The 7,542-nt window shown below is 45.4% G+C and overlaps 1 protein-coding gene across 1 annotated transcript in view; it reads left to right on the top strand.

Annotated features, from left to right (window-relative positions):
* Window positions 1-406: 406 nt before the first annotated feature.
* The window catches only part of LOC128684508 (uncharacterized), a 30,744-nt gene continuing 23,608 nt past the window's right edge, over window positions 407-7,542 (top strand). The window contains exon 1 of the mRNA XM_070096421.1: window positions 407-544. The gene's annotated coding sequence lies outside the window, so the exon portion shown is untranslated. The remainder of the gene's footprint in view (window positions 545-7,542) is intronic.

Genomic DNA, 7,542 nt, shown 5'->3' with positions numbered 1-7,542 from the left:
TCAATAGTGATTTTAGATAGAAATTTGAATTTAAGAGAAAAATTAAAGAATAGCGTATTTAATTAAGTAATATATTAGTAATAACAGAGAAAATGAATATTTTAAAGCGGTACATATCGTTCAGAAGCTGCTGGTGGGAACTAGGATCAGGAGCAGCTGAGCACGGGCCTGCCCACCATGTGTTTCCTTACACAATGATTCCCATATTTTCTCTCCAAAATCCACTACACGACGGTAAATTCCACCATCCCTGACGACTGGGATATATATAGTAAAGCTAGGTAGCATCCAGGCAAAGAAACACTGCGAAGATATAGTGAGAAATGAGTAAAAAAAATAGAAGATTGTAATAGATGATCCGTCAACTGTGGTAGGACAGATGGGCGTGCAGACGGTAGGAGGAGCAGTCACGGAGGCAGTAGCTAGCGTGACAGGGAGACGAGTGGGTATTTTGCGTTACCGCTTTGCCGGCTGTAACCACTACACTGACGGGATTTGTAAATCCTGTCAACATCGCTTCTCATTCTAGTCAATATTTTTAAGTGTGAGTGATTGGATTCGTTGGATTCCTGTGCTGTTTGTGTGTGTTGGAATTGTACCGCCATGTGATGTGGTGGTTTGACTTGTTTTCGTGAGTTGTGGTGATGGTGTACTTTTGTGGTGTTAGGGTTTTATGTGAATTATTTAGTAGCGTTATTCTCTTCTTTTATACTCCTCTGTCCCTCCTATTTGTGTTTTTTTTTTACACTTTCCTTCCCTCGCTACTACCCATCACTTACTATACATCTACCACCACCTGCCACCCACCCCTGTACCACACACCACCTGCCACTCACCACTACTATCACCACACCACCTGCCCCCCACCACTATCACCACATACCACCTGCCCCCCCACCACTACTATCATCACACCACCTGCCACCCACCACTATCACCACATACCACCTGCCACCCACCACTACTATCATCACACACCACCTGCCAACCACCACTACTATCACCACACCACCTGTAACCCACCACTACTATCACCACCCACCGCTATCACGCCACCTGCCACCCACCACAATCACCATACACTATTACTACTATCACCACACACTATCACCACACACCAACCACCACTGTCACCACATCACCTGCCACCCACCACTATCACCTCACACCACCCACCAGTCACCACACCGTCCACCACTATCACCACATACCACCCACCACTATCACCACACTACCCACCACTATTACCACCCACCACTATCACCATACACCACCTGCCACCCACCACTATCACCGCACACCACCTGCCACCCACTATTATCACCACACCACCTTCCACCCACCACTTGCCACCCACCATTATCGCCACACCAGCTGCCACCCACCACTATCACCACACCACCTGCCACCTACCACTCGCCACATACCACCTTCACCCACTATCACTACACACCACGTGCCACCCACCACTATCACCACATACCACGTGCCACCCACCACTATCACCACACCACCTGCCATCCACCACTATCACCACATACCACCCACCACTATCACCACATACTACCTGCCACCCACCACTATCACCACACTATTACCACACATCACCTGTCACCCACCACTATCACCACACCACCTGCCACCCACCACCACCGTACACCTCTACCACGCACCTGCCACGTACCTATCATCCGCCACACCTACCACCATATACCTACCTTCCATTAGTGCACTCCTACCACCCATCAAATACCTACCACTCACCAACACTACTCACCATCACACCTGTCATTCACCAACACTACTCACCATCACACCTGTCACTCACCATCAACACCTTCCATCCACCACCAGCATCTTACCCACCACCATCACCACACCTACCATCTGCCACTGACCACTATCATCACACCTGTTAATTATCACCTCCACACCTGGAAATCATCACACCTAATCATCACCTCCACATCTGCCAATCATCACCACCTGCTAAGTATCACCACCTGCCACTCACCACACCCGCTCCCCGTAACAGCTACATACCTGCTACCCATCACCACACTTGTCACTCATCATACCTGTCACCCATCACATCTGCCACTCACCACCCGCCATCACATACCTGCAGCCCATCACCACACCTCATCACCCCTGCACATTTCTCACACTTTCCTCCCATCATTAGTACACCTGCCACCCATCTCGCCTGCTACCCGTCACCACACCTGTCAGCCATTTCACCTACCCGCTGACATCACACCTGTCATCCATCTCTACTACGCCTCACCTATTATACCTGTCATCCATTACCAATACACCTGTCATCCATCACTGCCACACCTATCACTCATCACCACATCTGCCAATTATCATGTTGCCCCAAACCTGTCATCCATCAGCACCCAACCTGCCCATCACCACCTGTCATTCATCTCCATCACTCATTACCTGCCAATCATCACCATCTGTCACTCACCACCACACCTGTCACCCATCACCCCCACACCTATCATCCATCAGCACCCACTACCTGCCAGCTATCACCCTGTCACGCATCACCACACACTTGTTATCCATCACTACTAATACTTTCTCATCACCTTCCGACACCCATACATTATTCTACCACGGCTCCACTTGTCACCCATCTACCTTCCTACCCACACAGACTGGGTAGGAAGATAGATGGCCAAATGAAAACATTCATCTCCTGGTCATCATTTTAAATTTCTTATTTTGATTGTTATTTTAAATATTTTTATGTTGCATACTATTAGTATTACTGTCATTAGTCTTAGTTATTATGTTGCACAACAAAAGAACAGATATGACAATTTTTTTTAATCTTTTTTTCAACACACCGGCCGTATCCCACCGAGGCGGGGTGGCCCAAAATGAAAAATTAATTTCTCCTTTTACATTTAGTAATATATACAGGAAAAGGGGTTACTAGCCCCTTGCTCCTAATTTTTTTTTTACAAACAAATTCGTGTTGACACAAACACAAATTCCTTACAATATTGAGCAAATTTTTTATTTATATTTCTTCAGTTTATCGTTTATTATGGAATCGAGTATACACCACGAGTCGCCTCCCATCTGCACCCACCCCCACAAAAAAGGCAAAAAATCTAAAGTCCGGAGAAAAAGCGCTAAACCCATATGAGTCATCAGCACCGCTGTACATTTATTATAACTTTAAATTAAGATCAATGCATCAAAGTAACAACTTTGTTTAATTTCTAGGCTTGTAACTGTCAAATGCTTAAACTTTCAACATATCACTAACATAGTGATCCTTAACAACAAATACAGTATTACCTAACATATGTGTTAAGGTAATGCTTGATTAACGCTTTCCGTAACATAATTAAAGTTTTCCATAAAAAAAAACAGATTCCTAACTAAATTTATTTTTGAAGAGTATAAGAAAGCAGTGAATAGAAATTACAAAGTGTCTAGTACTGTCAAACTACTTTTCTAATTTTATTCCATTCACAACACGAAGCTCTTTAGCGTCACACTCTTAGTTCAGCTAGTTTATGCTCGCTATCGATTATTTCCCACACTGCAAAGAATAGGAGAGGGCACTCCATATGCCAACTGTCCTGGTGACGACATAATATACAGTAATATAAATTATTTATGTCGTTTCTCGAGTTATAATGAATTAGGTGAGGAAAATAAAGTGCTTCTCAATTAATTATTGGTCAACTAAGGGACGCACATGGCTATATTGTCAAAAGGGCAGCCATGGTGGGGCTCTTCTGGCATCATAAAAACTCCAGATGGCCACAGCGCACCCCTCAGTCTTCCGTGATACGGCAGTCCTTCACGGAACTTTCTGATGAATAATTGACGACGCTGATGCGATTTGAAACAGCGATTATTATATTGACAAAAAAAAAAAACAAACAAACGATAAGAACCACCACAGCCATTGTATCGAGCCTTGTGTTTACATTTGAGTAGCGTTAATTGTAATTCGTACTACTACTAATGAATTATTATTATTATTATTACTATATGAAGCACTAAAGCGTGTGTTAAGTTCTGGTGTGCTAGGAACATTTGGTTAATGTATTTGTTTTACTTACATTACATATACCGCTTTATTCACATATCCCAATACTAAATTTAACACGCAGCAGATTTTGAGATATATATATATATATATATATATATATATATATATATATATATATATATATATATATATATATATATGTGTGTGTGTGTGTGTGTGTGTGTGTGTGTGTGTGTGTGTGTACTCACCTATTTGTACTCACCTATTTGTGGTTGCAGGGGTCGAGTCCTAGCTCCTGGCCCCGCCTCTTCACCGGTTGCTACTAGACCCTCTCTCTCCCCGCTCCATGAGCTTTATCAAACCTCGTCTTAAAACTGTGTATGGTTCCTGCCTCCACTACGTCATTTTCTAGGCTATTCCACTGCCTTACAACTCTATGACTGAAGAAATACTTCCTACTATCTCTCTGACTCATTTGTGTCTTCAACTTCCAATTGTGGCCTCTTGTTTCTGTGTCCCCTCCCTGGAACATCCTGTCCTTGTCCACCTTGTCTATTCCACGCAGTATTTTATATGTCGTTATCATGTCTCCCCTGACCCTCCTGTCCTCCAGTGTCGTCAGGCCGATTTCCCTTAATCTTTCTTCATAGGACATTCCCCTTAGCTCTGGAACTAACCTTGTTGCAAACCTTTGTACTTTCTCTAGTTTCTTGACGTGCTTTATCAAGTGCGGGTTCCAAACAGGTGCTGCATACTCCATTATGGGCCTGACATACACGGTGTACAGTGTCTTGAATGATTCCTTACTAAGGTGTCGGAATGCTGTTCTCAGGTTTGCCAGGCGCCCATATGCTGCAGCAGTTATCTGATTGATGTGTGCTTCCGGAGACATGCTCGGTGTTATACTCACCCCAAGATCTTTCTCCTTGAGTGAGGTTTGCAGTCTTTGGCCACCTAGCCTATACTCTGTCTGTGGTCTTCTGTGCCCTTCCCCTATCTTCATGACTTTGCATTTGGCAGGATTAAATTCGAGAAGCCATTTGCTGGACCAGGTGTCCAGTCTGTCCAGGTCTCTTTGAAGTCCTGCCTGGTCCTCATCAGATTTAATTCTCCTCATTAACTTCACATCATCTGCAAACAGGGACACTTCTGAGTCTAACCCTTCCGTCATGTGTGTGTGTGTGTGTGTGTGTGTGTGTGTGTGTGTGTGTACTCACCTAGTTGTACTCACCTAGTTGAGGTTGCGGGGGTCGAGTCCGAGCTCCTGGCCCCGCCTCTTCACTGATCGCTACTAGGTCACTCTCCCTGAGCCGTGAGCTTTATCGTACCTCTGCTTAAAGCTATGTATGGATCCTGCCTCCACTACATCGCTTCCCAAACTATTCCACTTACTGACTACTCTGTGGCTGAAGAAATACTTCCTAACATCCCTGTGATTCATCTGTGTCTTTAGCTTCCAACTGTGTCCCCTTGTTACTGTGTCCAATCTCTGGAACATCCTGTTTTTGTCCACCTTGTCAATTCCTCTCAGTATTTTGTATGTCGTTATCATGTCCCCCCTATCTCTCCTGTCCTCCAGTGTCGTCAGGTTGATTTCCCTTAACCTCTCCTCGTAGGACATACCTCTTAGCTCTGGGACTAGTCTTGTTGCAAACCTTTGCACTTTCTCTAGTTTCTTTACGTGCTTGGCTAGGTGTGGGTTCCAAACTGGTGCCGCATACTCCAATATGGGCCTAACGTATACGGTGTACAGGGTCCTGAACGATTCCTTATTAAGATGTCGGAATGCTGTTCTGAGGTTTGCTAGGCGCCCATATGCTGCAGCAGTTATTTGGTTGATGTGCGCTTCAGGAGATGTGCCTGGTGTTATACTCACCCCAAGATCTTTTTCCTTGAGTGAGGTTTGTAGTCTCTGACCCCCTAGACTGTATTCCGTCTGCGGCCTTCTTTGCCCTTCCCCAATCTTCATGACTTTGCACTTGGTGGGATTGAACTCCAGGAGCCAATTGCTGGACCAGTTCTGCAGCCTGTCCAGATCCCTTTGTAGTTCTGCCTGGTCTTCGATCGAGTGTATTCTTCTCATCAACTTCACGTCATCTGCAAACAGGGACACCTCAGAGTCTATTCCTTCCGTCATGTCGTTCACAAATACCAGAAACAGCACTGGTCCTAGGACTGACCCCTGCGGGACCCCGCTGGTCACAGGTGCCCACTCTGACACCTCGCCACGTACCATGACTCGCTGCTGTCTTCCTGACAAGTATTCCCTGATCCATTGTAGTGCCTTCCCTGTTATCCCTGCTTGGTCCTCCAGTTTTTGCACCAATCTCTTGTGTGGAACTGTGTCAAACGCCTTCTTGCAGTCCAAGAAAATGCAATCCACCCACCCCTCTCTCTCTTGTCTTACTGCTGTCACCATGTCATAGAACTCCAGTAGGTTTGTGACACAGGATTTCCCGTCCCTGAAACCATGCTGGCTGCTGTTGATGAGATCATTCCTTTCTAGGTGTTCCACCACTCTTCTCCTGATAATCTTCTCCATGATTTTGCATACTATACATGTCAGTGACACTGGTCTGTAGTTTAATGCTTCATGTCTGTCTCCTTTTTTAAAGATTGGGACTACATTTGCTGTCTTCCATGCCTCAGGCAATCTCCCTGTTTCGATAGATGTATTGAATATTGTTGTTAGGGGTACACATAGCGCCTCTGCTCCCTCTCTCAATACCCATGGGGAGATGTTATCTGGCCCCATTGCCTTTGAGGTATCTAGCTCACTCAGAAGCCTCTTCACTTCTTCCTCGGTTGTGTGCACTGTGTCCAGCACTTGGTGGTGTGCCCCACCTCTCCGTCTTTCTGGAGTCCCTTCTGTCTCCTCTGTGAACACTTCTTTGAATCTCTTGTTGAGTTCTTCACATACTTCCCGGTCATTTCCTGTTGTCTCTCCTCCTTCCTTCCTTAGCCTGATTACCTGGTCCTTGACTGTTGTTTTCCTCCTGATGTGGCTGTACAACAGTTTCGGGTCAGATTTGGCTTTCGCTGCTATGTCATTTTCATATTGTCTTTGGGCCTCCCTTCTTATCTGTGCATATTCATTTCTGGCTCTACGACTGTTCTCCTTATTCTCCTGGGTCCTTTGCCTTCTATATTTCTTCCATTCCCTAGCACACTTGGTTTTTGCCTCCCTGCACCTTTGGGTAAACCATGGGCTCATCCTGGCTTTTTCATTACTCCTGTTACCCTTGGGTACAAACCTCTCCTCAGCCTCCTTGCATTTTATTGCTACATATTCCATCATCTCATTAACTGGTTTCCCTGCCAGTTCTCTGTCCCACTGAACCCCGTTCAGGTAGTTCCTCATTCCTGTGTAGTCCCCTTTCTTGTAGTTTGGCTTCATTCGTCCTGGCCTTCCTGCTTCTCCCTCCACTTGTAGCTCTACTGTGTATTCGAAGCTTACAACCACATGGTCACTGGCCCCAAGGGGTCTTTCATATGTGATGTCCTCGATATCTGCA

The sequence above is a fragment of the Cherax quadricarinatus genome, chromosome 4 (genome assembly GCF_038502225.1).
Source record: "Cherax quadricarinatus isolate ZL_2023a chromosome 4, ASM3850222v1, whole genome shotgun sequence".
In the NCBI taxonomy this organism is placed as follows: domain Eukaryota; kingdom Metazoa; phylum Arthropoda; class Malacostraca; order Decapoda; family Parastacidae; genus Cherax; species Cherax quadricarinatus.
The sequence above is the reverse complement of the archived record's forward strand: the minus strand, read 5'-3'. Positions and strand labels throughout refer to the sequence as shown.